At 33.4% G+C, this 17,454-nt stretch overlaps 4 non-coding genes across 4 annotated transcripts; all 4 read right to left on the reverse strand.

The window, feature by feature from the left end:
- Positions 1–2,027: 2,027 nt before the first annotated feature.
- On the reverse strand, positions 2,028–2,099 carry Trnac-gca. Its single transcript has one exon. It is a non-coding gene; the product is annotated as a tRNA-Cys (tRNA).
- A 1,441-nt stretch (positions 2,100–3,540) lies between these two features.
- On the reverse strand, positions 3,541–3,612 carry Trnac-gca. The gene has a single exon. It is a non-coding gene; the product is annotated as a tRNA-Cys (tRNA).
- A 1,361-nt stretch (positions 3,613–4,973) lies between these two features.
- Positions 4,974–5,045, reverse strand: Trnac-gca. The gene has a single exon. It is a non-coding gene; the product is annotated as a tRNA-Cys (tRNA).
- A 1,638-nt stretch (positions 5,046–6,683) lies between these two features.
- Trnac-gca lies at positions 6,684–6,755 on the reverse strand. The gene has a single exon. It is a non-coding gene; the product is annotated as a tRNA-Cys (tRNA).
- Positions 6,756–17,454: the final 10,699 nt, after the last annotated feature.

Genomic DNA, 17,454 nt, shown 5'->3' on the forward strand with positions numbered 1-17,454 from the left:
GTGGAACTAGTTTCCACAGGCTTCCTTTGAACAGGCTCAGAATTTTCTTTGCTTGGGCAAAGCACGGACCTGAGCCTTCGGTTCAGGGGCATTCTGTGTAGCAGCGGAGGCCCCTGTGGATGTGGTGGCCTCAGGTGCCCTGCCTGGTGGCTCCAAAGACCCAACTCTATGAAGAGTCTTTTGAACAGGCTCAGGATTCCTCTGCCTGTGCAAAGGGTGCACCTGAGCCTTTACTTCAGGGGGATTCTGCCTAGCAGCAGAGGCCCCTGTGGATGTAGTGGCAGCTGAAGCTGTTACCATTGAGGCCTCTGGAATCTTAACTGATGGCTCCAAAGACCTTACTTTGGGAGGAGGAGTCTCCTCAAAAGACCCTTTACTCCTACTCCGATTCTGGTGCAACAACTCACCAGAGGCATTCTCAGCATTTGCGGACTGAGGTTTAAAGCTAGTGGCAGAGTGTGTGGTGTTAGAAGTATTGGAGGGTAAGGGGTGGCGGGAAGGAGAATGGGCTAGAACTGAGGCAAAGGACTTAGTAATACTTCTTTTTCAAACTTGCACCTTTTACATTGCTTAGATGAAGCTTCATGATCTTTGCAGTGGTAACAGCATATTGGACCTGGACAGTTATCATCTCCTTGACCTGTTGTAGCACATTCCACACACATTCTTGGTTGTCCATTTTCCTTAAAACGGCAAGTATTGGCTCCATGCCCATAACCCTGGCAGTGGAAGCACCGCATAGGGTTGGGCACATATGGCTTTACCTTGAGGTGGTACCATGCCAATTTAACCGATTCAGGTAGGACTAACGATTCAAATTAGAAGAAGAGCAGGTGTCGACTGTTCCAAACTATCAATTTTCTTCTTAAAACGTTTTACTGCCACTACATTAAAATTCTCTAGTTCTTCTAACAGTTTCTCCTCTGAATACCTCATCAGATCTCGGGAAAAGATAATACCCTTACACTGATTGAGGGTTTTGTGAGGAGAACATGAGACTTTAGCCCCAGAAATGTCACAGAATGCATGCAGACGGTCACTCTCGTCTGGTGACGAAACCTCAACTATCAGGCTACCATCTTGCTGTGGGGTGATCACGTCGACATACCTCAACTATCTTCCGATGTACTTGAAAAATATCAAGATCCATGATAGATACACTATCAATGGTCTTCACTACTAGAAATTTACTATATGATACACTTTCATATTTACCAGGTAAGATTTCCTTAATGGATTAAGGAGGACTTTTCTTACCTGGTTTGGGAGCTCGGGAACCATTACGATTCCCATTCTTGCCCTTTGGAATCTGGTAAGGTTCCAGAGTGACAATATGTGATGTTCCAGAGGGATTGGCCAGGGGATTGCAAAGGTCGTCAGGGAGAGAGCAAGTTCTTTGTAAATTTGCAGAAATCATACAAATTATAAATCTTAATTTTCTCACCCCCCACCCACCATGGAGTCCAATGCAAGGAAGCCACAGGGGTAGTGAGGAAATATATGCATTACAGTGCTGACCTTAGCCGATTGACTTGACCGGGCCTTGATCAAGCCACCCGTCTAACCAGAATAGAGGACCAAAGAGGTGTGTTGCTAGCTGCAGGGCGCAGCATGCAGCATCGCTCAACTTCCAGGACTCCTGTCTCCTGATAATACGGGACACCACGCACGGCAAAGACACGTGGGAGAGTTCTCCCTGGCCCAAGATGGAATGAACCAGGTGTGGGTGCACCATCCCCTCTCATAGGTCTTGATGCACCAGGAAGCCATTTTGTTGCATCCCTCACTGGTGACCCCTCCAGTATGTGTAGCCCTCTGGTCCGAAAGAGAAAAAAGAAGAAAAGAAAAATTAAAATAAAAGTTAAATGTAAGCAAAACGGAAACACAAAAACTGTCTTCAATAACAAGAGAACACAAAGCTTTTTCGAACCAACGTGAAGTCAGGCAGATACTCCTCTATTTTAGTAAGGAGTATTTTGTGTCTTTCTCTGGGAACAGAAGCGAATCAAAGATAACAATAGTAAATGAGGGGACGCCCGGGATTGAACCGGGGACCTCTCGATCTGCAGTCGAATGCTCTACCACTGAGCTACATCCCCTTAATATAGAATTATATTTTCTTGTTTAATCACCTTAAGGTGAAAAGTAAAACGTTATTATACCTGAATATCATTATTGCGCCTTCAAAAGTAGATTAACTGCCAATATAAGTTTTTCTCTTCATATTTTCCTTACTTTTCTGTCATGAATCCCTCTCGTGCCTTATTACCGTCACTATTACTTTGTTGTAATTCCCTTTGATAATATCTCCACCAAAATCAGATTAAATAATTGCCCATATCTTTATCAGTTAGTTTCTTATTTGTTTTATTTATCTGTCTTTTAAAAGTTTGTCAGCGGGACTGCGAGGCTGACAAAAGTTAATGGGTGGGTTGGCCATGACTCTTGGCTCTGTCCATTGACATCTGACAATGAACTTGATCAACAAATGTACTCTGCTTGCAACTGCTAATAGATTTTTTTTACATATGTTATTTTTTAAAAATTGGAATAGTTATGTGTTTTGAGGTAGGCAGAGGTTTTTGTTCTTATGATTTTTTTAATAACTTCTCATTATTATTGTCATTATATTTCTTTATAACCTTCATTTCTTATTTTTTCTTTATTATTACTTTTGATATTTTTATCGAAATTAACAATTATAGTTATTATGACCATCACCAATCGTATTATTGATATATTTATTACTATTATTATTATATTAAGTGTTATTTTTATCATTATCGTTATTGCCAATGTTACCATAGTTTTTGTTATCTTTATTGTTATGATTATAATAATAATAATAATAATAGTAATAGTAATAATAATAGTAATTATCATTATTACTGTTATTATTATTATTGTATCATAAGTTTGTTATCATTTTTCACTCGTACATTTTTCTTTCATTAACTTCTCTATTTGGTATTTCTATAGTATTTTTGTAACTCATTAACTAGACTATAATTTTGCCAAAGAGTGATCTTGTGGTGCGTGTTGATAACGTTGCCAATTAGATACAAGACATTTGACTGTAAGGGAAAGAAAGAAAAGAAAAGGAGATAAGAATAGAAATTAGAATAGGACAAAAAAAAAAAAAAAAAAGAAATTGGAAAATGGAGAAGTAAAAGGAATCGGAAGAAAGAGAAAAGGAAAATAAGCGGAAAAAAAAGATAAGGAAAAGGAAAAGGGAAAAGGAGAAAAAGGGAAAAAAAAAAAAAAAAAAAAAAAGGAAACAGAATTTTGTTTAAAAGGGGAAGAGGAAAAGAGGAAAAACTAAAAACAAAGAACAAGAAAAAAAAGGTAAAGAAAACAAAAGGAAAGTTAAAAGTAAATAATTCATGAAAACAGAAAAGCAAATATTGCTTTCAAAAACAACCGAACACAAGGCTTTTCGAACCGATGTTCAGTGGGTCAGTCAGATACTCCTTTTAGAATATATACAGGAGGGAATGTCTCCTTCTGGTAACAGAGACGAATCGAAAATAATATTAATTGAGGGGACGCCCGGGATTGAACCGGGGACCTCTCGATCTGCAGTCGAATGCTCTACCACTGAGCTACATCCCCTTAGCATATCAGAACTATTATATATTGTTCAATCACCTACTCTTGAGGTGAAAAGTAAAGCGTTTTCATGCCAGATCGTTATTGAGCATCCAAAAGTAGATTAACTACCAATATAAGTTATCTTTTCACATTTCCTTACTTTTCTGTCATGAGTCCCTTTTCTCGTGCGTTATTACTGTTGTCATTATTTAGCTGTAATTGCTGTTGTTAATACCTCCACGAAAGTGAGATTAAGCAATTGTCCATATCTTTATCTGTTAGTTTCTTATGTGTTTTATTTATCTATTATTTTTTGTCAGGAGGACGTTGAGAAAAGTTTATGGGTGGGTTGGCCATGACTGTACGAGTAGATCTTGGCCCTGTCCGTTGACTTTTGGCAGTAAACTTGGACCACGAAGGGAACTCTGCTTGCAACCGAGGAATTCGTTGCCGTGCGGTGCAATTATTCGTCATACCTGCTAGTATTTTGTTTTAATATGTTATTTTTAAAAATATATATACTGCGATGTTTTGATTTGTTAGAGGTTTCAGTTTCGTGTATTTTTTTATCGCTTTTCTCCTCATAATTGTCATCTTTTATTGTAATTAACTAACCATTATATTTATCATTATTGTCACCACTCGTATTATTGATATAATCATTACTCATATTATTACAACAATAATAATTTTAAATGTTAATGTTACAGTTATTTTTGTTATGGTTATTTTATAATAATAATAAAAGTAATAAAATAGTTATTATTATTACAGTTATTATATTTATCACTATTATTATTGTTTTTTATTAGTAGTAGTTTGTCATCATTTTTCATTCATACGTTTTTCTCCTTCATTAGCTTTCTTATATTTGTAACTAATAAACTCATTAACTGATAATTTAGCCAAAGACATTTGACCATAAGGGAAAGAAAGAAAAGGATAAGAATAAAAATAAGAAAAGGAAATGGAAATGGAAAATGAAAATGAGAGGAAAGAAATGGGAAAATGAAGAAGGAAAAGGAAACGGGGAAAAAAAGGAAAAGGTAAGGGAAAGGAAAAGGGAAATGGCGAAAAGAGGAAAAAGAAAAAGAAAAGGAAAGAAAAAGGAAACAAAAAAAGGGATAAAAGGGAAAGAGGAAAGAATTTAAAAAAATGAAAAGAAAAAAAGAAGAAAGGAAAAGAAAAGTAAAAAGTAATGAATTCAGGAAAGCTGAAAAACAAAATACTGCTTTCAAAAACAAGCGACCATAAGGCTTTTTCGAACCAATGTTAAGTGGGGCAGTCAGATACACTTTTAAGAATATATACAGGAAAGAGTAATTATCTATACGGAGTGTCTTTTTCTGGTATCAGACACGAATCGTAAATAATAGTAAATGAGGGGACGCCCGGGATTGAACCAGGGACCTCTCGATCTGCAGTCGAATGCTCTACCACTGAGCTACATCCCCTTGATATAGTAATAGTATTTTTGCTTGTTTAATCACCTACTTTTGACGTGAAAAGTTAAGAATTATCATACCGGAATAGCGTTATTGCGCCTCCAAAGGTAGATTAACTATAATATAGGTTTTTCTCTTTATATTTCCCTTACTTTGTTGTCATTGTCATTTTGTCCTTTGTCATTTTGTCTTCGTTATTACCATTACCATTATTTAGTTGCAATTGCTGTTGTTAATATCTCCAACACCAAAATTAGATTAAGTAATTGCCCATATATTTATCTGTTAGTTTTTTTATTTGTTTTCTTTACCTTTCTGTTTATGTTTGTCAGCAGGACTACGAACGACACTAACAAAAGATGCAAATATTCATCATGTCTGCTAGTAGATAATTTTGTTTTTAAGAAGTAATATACTTATGTCTTTCCTTCGTCTTGTATATGTATATATATGTATGCTTTTTTCGCATTTCTTATTATCTATTAAGTTTCTTTGTAACCTTCATTTCTGCTTATTTTTGTCTTTATTATTATATATCTTTATTACTTATCATTATCATAATAATCTTACCATTATGGTTATTATCAATATCATCAGTTTTATTACTGATGTTATTACTATTATTATTTATACTATAATTATAACTATTATTATCATCCTTATCGTTACAATTAATGTTACGATTACTTTTGTTATCGATATTACTATTATTGAGATTATTCCTACTACTACTATTATTATCATTATTATCATTGCAATTAAAGTTACTATTATCCTTGTTATCGTTATTATCATTACTACTACTACTACTACCATCATTACTGTTAGCATTATAATTACAATTACAATTACAGTTACAGTTACAGTTACAGTTACAGTTACAGTTACAGTTACAGTTACAGTTACAGTTACAGTTACAATTACAATTACAATCACTATTACTATTACTATTACTATTACTATTACTATTACTGTTACTATTACTGTTACTATCATTATTATTACTCTCGCCATTTTATGCTGTTATCATCTTTTCATTATTATCTTTCTTTCATTAGCTTTCTAATTTTTAATTCCTATATTACATTTGTAACTCATTAACGAGCCCATAATTTTGCCAAACAGTGGTATGTGTTTACAACTACAGATAAACATGACAGATTCGTATGGAGTTCCTCGTAATGTTACTCTTGTTTTTGCTTGAAGTATAAGGAAAACTAGGAGACGAAGAAAAGGAGAGAGAAAAAAGAAAAGATAAGGAAAGGAAATGGAAAAGTAAAGGAAAAGGAAATGGAAGGGAAACAGAGAAAGGAAGAGAACGAGAAAGAGAAAATAAGATTATGCCTACGACTGAAATTAGGAATAGTAACAGAAAAAAATAAGGTGAAGATAAAAATGATGAAACAAACATTAACAGAAACAGAGAAAAAGAGAGATAGAAAAAATTGTGTTTAACCTGCCATTGCACTAATAAATAAATAAATGAATAAAATAAAGGAATCCACGAACACAGAAAAAAAATCTCCTTGTCAGAAACGAATAGTTAGAACATGACTATAAACTCAAAACAATATATACGGGAAAGATTTTTTTTTCTTCTGTAAACAGAGCCAAAAAAAGAAAAAAAGAAAAAAATATTCAATTGTGAGGGGACGCCCGGGATTGAACCAGGGACCTCTCGATCTGCAGTCGAATGCTCTACCACTGAGCTACATCCCCTTAGCATTACACATCTCGTTGTTATCTTTAATTACTAACTCTTTACTCAAAAGGAGAAAAGTGGGAACAAGGTATCGAAGGGAATCGTTACTGAAACATTAATCTGTTGAATATTGTTTTTGTTATTGTAAATACTGTTTATGTGTCTATCATTGCAATTACTATCACTATTGTTATTTCCATCTAACGGATGGGATTATGTAACTAGCTTCTGCTCATTACTAATGTTTTTTTCACTATCATCATCATCATCATTATTGTCATCATCATCATTATTGTCATTATTATCATTATTATTATTGTTAATATTATCATTATTATTATCATTAATATTATCCTCTTAACAGTTACTTTTCTTTCCAAAACGATGAATTAGCCTGATGGAGGAAGATACTTAGGAAAGACAGGGACCTCTTCGATCTGCAGTCGAATGCGCTACCGCTGAGCTACATCCCCTTACGTAGTGCTTATCAGTGTTGGTTTTATCACATAATGGAAATGCGCTCCTGAAGTGAAAAGTATTAATTAAGTGAAAACCAAGAGTAACATTATTTGAATCTCTGTGTAGATTTATTATTGACTTAGGTTAATTTTCTTCTTTTCTTTAATAGTCCTACTACTACTACTCATATTGTCGTTATTATTATTATCAGTATTCTTATTGTTGATATTATTGTTTCTAAATGATTCATTCATTTTCCATTTCTATTTCAAATTTTGCGACAGACTATTACATTACTATGCCATCATGATTTTAAGACTATCATTGATAATTGCATTAGTACAACCACAAATGATAATCGTGATATCTGTGATAACAGTGCCAATGACCATAAATAAAGAAGAGAATTAGTAACAATATATATATATATATATTAGTATTATTACTACTTGTAAGTCTTGATGTTGAAAAGTGATCAATATCACTATCAGTAACAGTACAGCAAAGTTATTATCATCATAGGAACTTAAAATAACTTGAATACAAATATATTGATGGTGAGAATGTGCAATATGATAAAGTAATGGCGAAAAAATCAGAATCCATCATAGTATAAGGATATGAATAATATACCTAATATTGTGATACAAATTATTATATATCTGAAAATAATTTCATGTAAAAATGCTTCTCTTTCATTATCTCACGCTTATAACAACTCCAACAGTCAGATATTCCATTATCTTTCATTTCCTGTCCAAATAACCGGTACTTAATCATAATTCAAATAGATCTAAATTCAACGATAGATATAATATAATCAACAAATGCAACCCGGAAACCTCAATTCAAACTGGATTGATCAATTCACTTGACAAAAGCGATTAAATTCCTGGGTATCAGTATCACCAGATAAGTATCATTTTGCCGTTTTCATAAAGGCTCTCTGTGTTCTTTTCCCCAATAAACATAGAGAGAAAACCAACCCAAGTATCATTCTGGAAGTATAAGAATGACTTTCGCAGGCGTCGTCTCATTAATGTTGCAATCTGATATGACACTTGACAGGGTGGTTCAAGAAATTACAAAGCCACAAATAATTGTGACTCTTTAACATACCTGATGGTGTCCTTTTTCCTCTTGAGATTTGCTTATTGTTTCACACTATTTTTGTTCTTTTGTCATATTCTTATTCTCAGGATCGTATTATTATTATTGGTACTATCGTTAATGTCATTGTTATTATTATTATTAATAATGATAACATTATTATCTTTATCATTATTATTATCATTGTCATTATCATTATCATTATTATTATCATTTTCATTATTATTATTACTATTGTTATTATTATTGTTATCATCACCACTATAACTATTATTATTATCATTGTTATAATTATGATGATTATGATTACCATTATTGATATTATTATTATATTATTACTATTATTATCATTTAACCTCATTTAATTTTTGTTTTTGAGGTTGCGAGGTTGAAGTTGATATTAATGTTACTATTCTTCTTATTTTTATGATTATTATAATTGCCATTTAATTACTTTTCATTATGTGCTTCGACTGGTATTTTTTTCTTTGTAAATTGATATGGAGACATGCAAGGTGATTGAAAAAATAGTGTTGCTTTTAAGAATGGGAAAATATCTATTCCACCTGACTTAAGATATTAAGAAGGATGTCAGCTTCTCGTAACAGAAAAATATGATGAGAGCACTGGCGGTCAGGAATGATATGTTGATATTAATCTTACACAAATGATGGTGATATTATAGCCCATAAACTCTGAAGAAAAAATTCATGAAAATATGAAATATTCCTTTTTTTTTTTTTTTTTTTTTTTTTTTTTTTTTTTTTACCTTATGAAATGAGGGAAGGAAAGATATAAGTATTAACTATTTTTTTTTTTTTTTTTTTTTTTAACAAAAGAGATTTATGATACGTAAGTAATGTGTAAAAGACCATTCCGTCAGCAAATACCATCCTGTCATCCTTTCCTTACCTTTCATAATCATTGAATTGATGTGAGAAATATAGTAATAGCATAATTTAAAACAACCAGTCTATGATTAATCTCAATTCTGTGGGCATACTTGATAAACTTCATATTTATTTACTTCTGTTCCTGTGTTGAATCGACTTAATGCTTTTTTTTTTTCTTTTCTTTTCTCTTTTCTTTTTCTTTACTTCGTATAATTACAGATCTTCTCTAGTATTTTCAATCTGGAGATGGCCAAGTTGATGTCAAATATCATTATGGATGCTCTCGAACGTTTGATTAAATTTGTGTTTCAGTATTTGATCGACATTCCAAAACTCACTAGATTTACGAGTGTTTACTGTGAATATTTTTTTTCCGATGCATAAGCATTTATTTGTTGTTATTAGTAAATTAGTCATCGTTTCATGCACAATTTGCTGGTATTTGCATTGCGTTTAATAGCATTAAATGTATCAGTTTCCAGGCAGCTGACTAGTGGTATACTACTATGTCTGAATTTAAAATTAAAAGTAATTTTGAAATTTGATTTTTACTTCTTTTTATGGTAACTGTTTACACGATATATACATGTTTACATATATGTATATATATATATATATATATATATATATATATATATATTTTTTTTTTTTTTTTTTTTTTCTGAGTCGGCAAAATACCATAATCTTGAAAGCAAATATTTGCAATTGACACATTCAAATTGTCTATTGTGGTGGGAGATGCATCTGTTTTTAATTAGGATTTTATCGCTTTAATTAAGCAGGGGGTTATTATTCTTGTTATTATTATCATTGTTGTTGTTAAAATCATTATCATTATCAGTATTATTGTTATTATTATTATTATTATTATTATTATTATTATTATTATTATAATTATTATTGTTATTATTATTATAATCATTATCATTGATATTATCATTACTATTATCATCATTATATTATTATTATTATTACTATCATTATCATTAATACTATAATATTTATGAATATTATCATTATCCTTATTATATTATTATTATCATCATTATCATTATCATTATTACTATTATTACTGTTATCATTATCATCATCATTATTATTGTTATTATTATTATTATTATTATTATTATTTTGATTATCATTATTATTGTTATTAGTATTGTAATTATCATTATTATTATTATTATCATTATTATTATTATTATTGTTATTGATATTGTTGTCATTATTATCATTATTTTAAAAATATTATTGTTATCATTATCATTATCATTATCATTATTATCTTTATTATTATTATTATCATTGATACTGTTATCATTCTTTTTATTATTGTTATTAGTATTATCATTATCATGATTAATATTACAACTACTATTACTGTTGCTATTATCATTATTATTGTTATTATTATAATTATTATTATTACTATAATTATTAACATCATTGTTATTATTACTATTATTACAATTATTGTTATTGTTATTATTATTATATTATTATCATGATCAATATCATTATCATTATCATTATTATTATTATTATCATTATTATTATCATTGTTATAATTATTGTTATTTGTATTATCATTACTACTGCTACTACTACTATCATTATCATTATTGTTGTGATTGTTATTATTAACATTTTAATTTATGTTATTATTATCGTAAATATTATCATTATTGTTATTAATAACCGTATTATTGTTACTTTCATTGTAATGATAGTAATAATGATGCAATAATAATAACGATAATGAAAATAATAATGATAATGAAAATAATAATAATTTCATGATGATGATAACGATATTATTTGTATTATTTCATCATAATCATAATCATTATCAGTATCATTATAATTATGATTATAATTATAATGATAATGATAATTTTTATTATTATCATTTTTATTACAATGATTATTATTATAATTAATATTATCATTATTATTATTATTATTATTATTATTATTATTATTATTATTATCATTACTATTATTATCATTATTATTATAATTATTATTATCATTATGATTTGATGATGATGGTGATGATGATATACTGATGATATACTGATGATATATATACACATATATACATATATTATGTATATATACATATACTCATATATATATGTATATATACACATATGTATATATATACACGTATATATACATATTTATGTATACACACACACACACACACATATATATATAAATGCATACATAAATGGATATATAAATATACGTATATACATACATATATACATATATACATACATATATACATATATATATATATATATATATATATATATATATATATATATACACATATACAAACACGCATCTCTCTCTCTCTCTCTCTACATATATATATATAAATATATATATATATATATATATATATATATATATATATATATATATGCATACACACACACACACACACACACATATATATGTATATGTCTATCTATCTATCTGTCTCTGTATACACACACTCGCATACACACACACACACACACACGCATACACACACACACGTAGACACACACACACACACACACACACACACACATATATATATATATATATATATATATTATGTATATATACTGTACATATACTCATATATATATGTATATATACACATATGTATATATATACACGTATATATACATATTTATGTACACACACACACACACACACACACACATATATATATATATATATATATATATATATATATATATATATATGCGTGTGTGTATGTGTGTGTGTGTGTGTGTGTATACATATACACACAATAATAATGATACTGAAATATATATATATATATATATATATATATATATATATACATATACACAATAATAATGATACTGAAATATATATATATATATATATATATATATATACATACACACACACATATACATGTATATATAGACATGACTGCCGCGATGGTTTAGTGATTAGAACACTGGTGTCCCAACCTCGTGGTCACAAGTCCAATTCCCCGTCGCGGCGGTCGTAAAAATGCCTGTGCCCTGACTGCTGACTCGAGCTTGAGAAAACGACATATCGCCTTGAGAAGTCAAACGCAGGTGTCGTAGGGGAAGTCGCCGCCGTGGCACAAGTGTTAGCACGCCGAGCCGCGGTTGATTAGGAAGGGCATCCAATCAGGCAAGGGCGGCATTGCCATATAACCTCTCATTAGTGAACTGAGAGAGGCCCTGTCCTGTAGTGGAATGAACGGCTGCTAAAAAAAATATATATAGAGACATATAAATATATATATAGAGACATATAAATATATATCTAGATATACATACATATATATGAACACACATACACACACATACACATGCGGGTACGTGTGTGTGTGTGTGTGTGTGTGTGTGTGTGTGTGTGTGTGTGTGTGTGTGTGTGTGTGTGTGTGTACGTGTGTGTGTGTGTTTATGTGTATATGTGTGTGCGTATATATAAATATATATATATGCATATACATACATAAATATATATACATATATGTATATATATATGTATATGCATATATGTATATATATGTATGTGTGTGTGTATTTGTGTATGCGTGCGTGCGTGTGTGTGTGTGTGTGTGTGTGTGTGTGTGTGTGTGTGTGTTTATACATTAATACACACACATATATGAAGAAAGAAAAACGTGTGTGTGTGTATACATCAATACACACACCTTTATGAAGAAAAAAAAATATATACACATACATATGTATATGTATGCATATATATGCATATGTACGTATGTATAAATGGAAAAGCGCCTTGACTCTAAGATGCTCAAAGGCGATAAGCAGCTCTGCCGACTCCATCTCTAGGCAAGAAACGCACAAACCGTATTCAAAAGGCAAAAGGCAGCGGGAAAGACCAAAATCATGAAGGGAAACGGGACACAAGCTCCTACTTTTCTTGAATTATTTGAAAGAGGAAGACCGTCTGTTGAGAGGGGGAAGAAGAAAATTAAAAGGGGTGTAAAAAAATAAAAAAAAGAGGAGAAAAAAAGGAAAATATTTGACAGAACTTGGAATTAAGAGTGACGGAGTAGGGAGATTAGAGAGGCAGCTGAAGGGCAGGTAAAAAATAAAAAAAGAGTGAGAGAGAAAGAAATTGTATAGTAATTATGAAGATAGCAAATTTGCAAAACTACAGTACTTCGGCAATTAGCGAAGAGGAAGGAAAGAGAGAGAGAGAGAGAGAGAGAGAGAGAGAGAGAGAGAGAGAGAGAGAGAGAGAGAGAGAGAGAGAGAAGAGAGAAGAGAGAAGGGGATTTTGGAAAATTATAGCTTAGTTGCCTCTCCGTCTTGAGGAGGCAAAGTGAGGGCTGAGAAAATTAATTGGGGGGAACCCTGAAAGAGACATAGATGATGATTAAGCGCCGCGTAATATAACAGAACTGTTTTGTCGAATAGTGTGTTGCAACATGCTATCTACTGCCATAAGCTGGAGGTTTAAAGTACCGAGGGCGGGAACATTTAACTGGGGGATATCTGAGTTTCTGAGGGATATGTATTAAAAAGGGTATCTGCTTGGCTTCTAAGTGTCGAGTGATACGCCGTCCGTGTCATCGTGTAGCGAAAAAAGTGAAAGTGATTCATTATTTCAAGGCAGAAAGAGAAAGGAAAGGAAGAGCAGAGCCAGAGAGACTCGTCCCACAATTATAGACCCATTATGATTAAAACAAACTCTTGGCCAGGAAAAATAAATAAACGAAAATTAAAAAAAAAGAAAACGAAAAAAAAAAAAAAAATCAAACAAACTAAAGATCTTTCCACGAAACCAAATAATCCCCAAAAGACTTCAGAGACTCCAGCAAGTGCTTCAGCTCATACATAGTGCTTGACCTTCAGCGTGCAATAGATCATCGCAAACGCGCGCCTGAAGTATGCTTGGACCCTGTTTGCATGCAATTGCCTTTTGTTTATAACTGGGGATTCTCGGGTTTTACGCCAGTCGTGGGTGGAATCTCTTGGTAATGACCAGCAGGTTTATTTGATAGACTTTGAGATTACAACATATTTTCGTTATTCTGCTGAGGATTTGCGATCATGCCACGGCGCTTAAGTAATGTATACTAACAATTTATGATAATCTATTTGTTTTATTATGAGTTTGCCTTAATTCCAGGAAGTGTATCATGATTCTGCAATTTGATAATGATTATTGCTGTTATTTAAAGTTATTTAAATGTACATAAGAGAAAACTACATTGTTGTTGGACGAAAGTTAACTCATTTCAATTTTCTGATAATTCTAAGAGAGCAGGATTTTTTTACGTATGTTTAATTTTATATAAAAAAGGCTAATTTACATAAAATGATTTTGAATTATTGGTCATTTTCATCTTATTAACAATAATTCTTATATTATTTTTTTTTTTCAATTTCCATTCCAAACACATGGATATGACTTTTAAAAAATCATAATTCTTCTAATATTGTTTTATAATTGTGTCCTGACATTTATACATATATCGTGTATAAACAATTTAATTAATTATTTAGTTTCGGTAATCATATTTTGTCTGTTGCCAGTTTCATAGTTTCTAATGATCATGTGGAAATTCTCGAACCTCTAAGTGGCTCTTATTATACACTTAACACTTAATTGTACAAGCACTTTGATTTCATAAATTTATAAACATGCACGGGACAAATATGAAAACACACTAGATTTTCCTTGCCAAAAATCCTTCGTATTTTTTTTTTCTACAATAGTACTATCAAAAGCCTTATATTTGTTACCCGAAATTATATAGGATGACTTTGCAGAATATAGACAGATATAAAAGGTATTAATGATTTTTCTTATATATTCTTTAGTTATCTAGTTACCTATCTGTCCATCTACATACAAATACACACAAATAGATTTATTCAACTTATTTATATATTCACGCATTCCAGACTTTATATCACGCCTTAAATAAGCCTTTCCTTAAATGCCACTGATGGCGAGCGACCAAGAGAGGCAGGCACGTGGCTTGAGGGTAGGCGTAATATGCTGAAAGAGGTTTTACGTAACATTCTTCGGGCGAAAGTCGTTAAATTCTTGTTTTCACATTCCGAAAGTGCGTGACGTCATGTGTGGGCGGTTGGAACTCTACTTTGAGAAATTAAAGAGTAAATAAATAGCCGAATAAAAGGAGCTCTCGACCCGGCCGTGAGTGTTGGTTCTCGCACGGCGCTGTGACTCTTGAGAAACAAAGGGCTCTCCTCCTCCTTCTTCTCCTTCTCCTCTTCCTCTCGTTTCTTACTTCTTCTTTTCTTTGCCCTCTTCCCCTCCTTGTCTTCCTACTTCTTCTGGTTGCTTTCTCTTTTTTTCTTCCCCTTCCTCTTCCTTCTCCATCTCCTTTCTCTTCTTTCTCTCCTCTTCCTCCTTTCCTTTTCTCTCTTTCTTCTCCACTCGCTCGTTAAGCTTTCTCGGAGTCATCCCTCGGGCCGATTTCGTGGGGTCGATTTCCGATGATGTCCGATAGCTCATTAAAAAGAATATATACCGTTGAAAGTTCTCCAAGATATGCTTCACTTCACCGATAGCATACTGTTCTCTTTTCCGGAATATTTGGTTTCGATTTCCTATTGTTCAGTGAGAGAACAATAGCTCATCATTCCCAAGACATGCTTCAGTTCTCAACGACGTGTTTCGAGAAAATACAAAATAAAAACACAGTCTGTTTCGAATACATACCCGATATTGTGCTCACCGAACCACAAATGGCAATTCCGATTACATGTTCCGAATCCCAGTGATACACAAACGAAGCCACGATCAACTCTTGAAGTTTTAATAGCTGACTGTGTACTAACAACCCCATAACTTGATACAGTGCTTCGAATCCCGACAACCCATTAAATGAACCTCACGAAGCACCACGTCTCCGAGGACCCAAAGGCATTCATACCCCGTACGCTGGCTCGGTCTTCCCTGCGTTGTCTCCGCTGCAGCGTCGGCTGAGCGCGGCGCCTCTTGAGCAAGGTGGGGTCTGATTTATGTTGCAAGCTTTGCAGCCCGGCAACAGTGGCAGAGAGAGGCCTCTTCAATGCGGCGCGGTACCGGTGCGATGATGCAACGCGGAGGAGGAACGAGGACGCACACGGGCGCTCGGACGCCGTCATATCGCTGCGCCGATTCACGACGCTCCTCTCCGCTCTCCTGATTTTTTTTTTATTCTTTCTTTTTCTTTTGATTGCGTTCTTGCCTGTCCTTATTTCCAAACCATCGATTTATTTTATTTCCCATACTTATTTCATGCAGTTTTTTTTTTTTTTTTTTTTTTTTTATTATATTCTTCCAATATTTTACCACAGCAGAGTGGTACCACTTTCTTATTAGAGAAAAAGAAAAAAATAAATATTCAGGGAAAAAAAAAAAAAACAAGTCTATAGCACATTTATTCTTAGAAAATCTTCACCCTTAACCCATTACCTTCTATGGGTCCCTTTTTCACGTAAGGAAACTCGTCTGTTTCATCGCACAAACACACCTGTCATTGCAATGGTCTTCCTCCCCAGTGCCCTCCATACAGGTTAACCTCATGATAATTTCTGCCCCACCCCTCATCCCTCCCCCCTCTCCTTGGACTCCACTCTCCCTTCCCCAACTCTTCTCCCCCTCCCTGAACCCCTCTCCCTTTCTCTTCCTTACCTACATCCCCCTTCCCGTCACCTTTCACCCCCCCTTCCCTCTCTCCCTCTCACTCCCTCCCCCTTCCTTCTCTCCCTCTCCCCCCTTCCCTCCCTCCCTCTTCCCTCTCTCCCTCTCGCTCCCTTCCCCCCATCCCTCTCTCCCTCTCACCCTTTCGCTCCTTTCCCACTTTCCCTCTCTCTCTCTCTCCCTCTCGCTCCCTTCCCTCTCTCCCTCTCACTTCCTCCCCCTTCCCTCTTTCCCTCTCCCTCCCCCTTCCTTCTCTCCCTCTCGTCTCCCTTCCCCCTCTCCCTCTTGCTCCTTCCCTACTTCCCCTTTCCCTTTCCCTCTTCCTCTCGCTCCCTTCCCCTTCCCTCTCTCCTTCTCGCTCCCTTCTCTCCCTCCCTCCCCCCTTCCCTCTCTCCCTCTCGCTTCCTTCCCTCTCTCCCTCTCGCTCCCCTCCCTCTCACTCCCTCCTCCTTCCCTCTCTCCCTCTCGCTTCCTTCCCTCTCTCCCTCTCGCTCCCCTCCCTCTCACTCCCTCCTCCTTCCCTCTCTCCCTCTCTCTTCCTCTCCCTCCCCTCTCT

Source organism: Penaeus chinensis, chromosome 4 (assembly GCF_019202785.1).
Source record: "Penaeus chinensis breed Huanghai No. 1 chromosome 4, ASM1920278v2, whole genome shotgun sequence".
In the NCBI taxonomy this organism is placed as follows: Eukaryota; Metazoa; Arthropoda; class Malacostraca; order Decapoda; family Penaeidae; genus Penaeus; species Penaeus chinensis.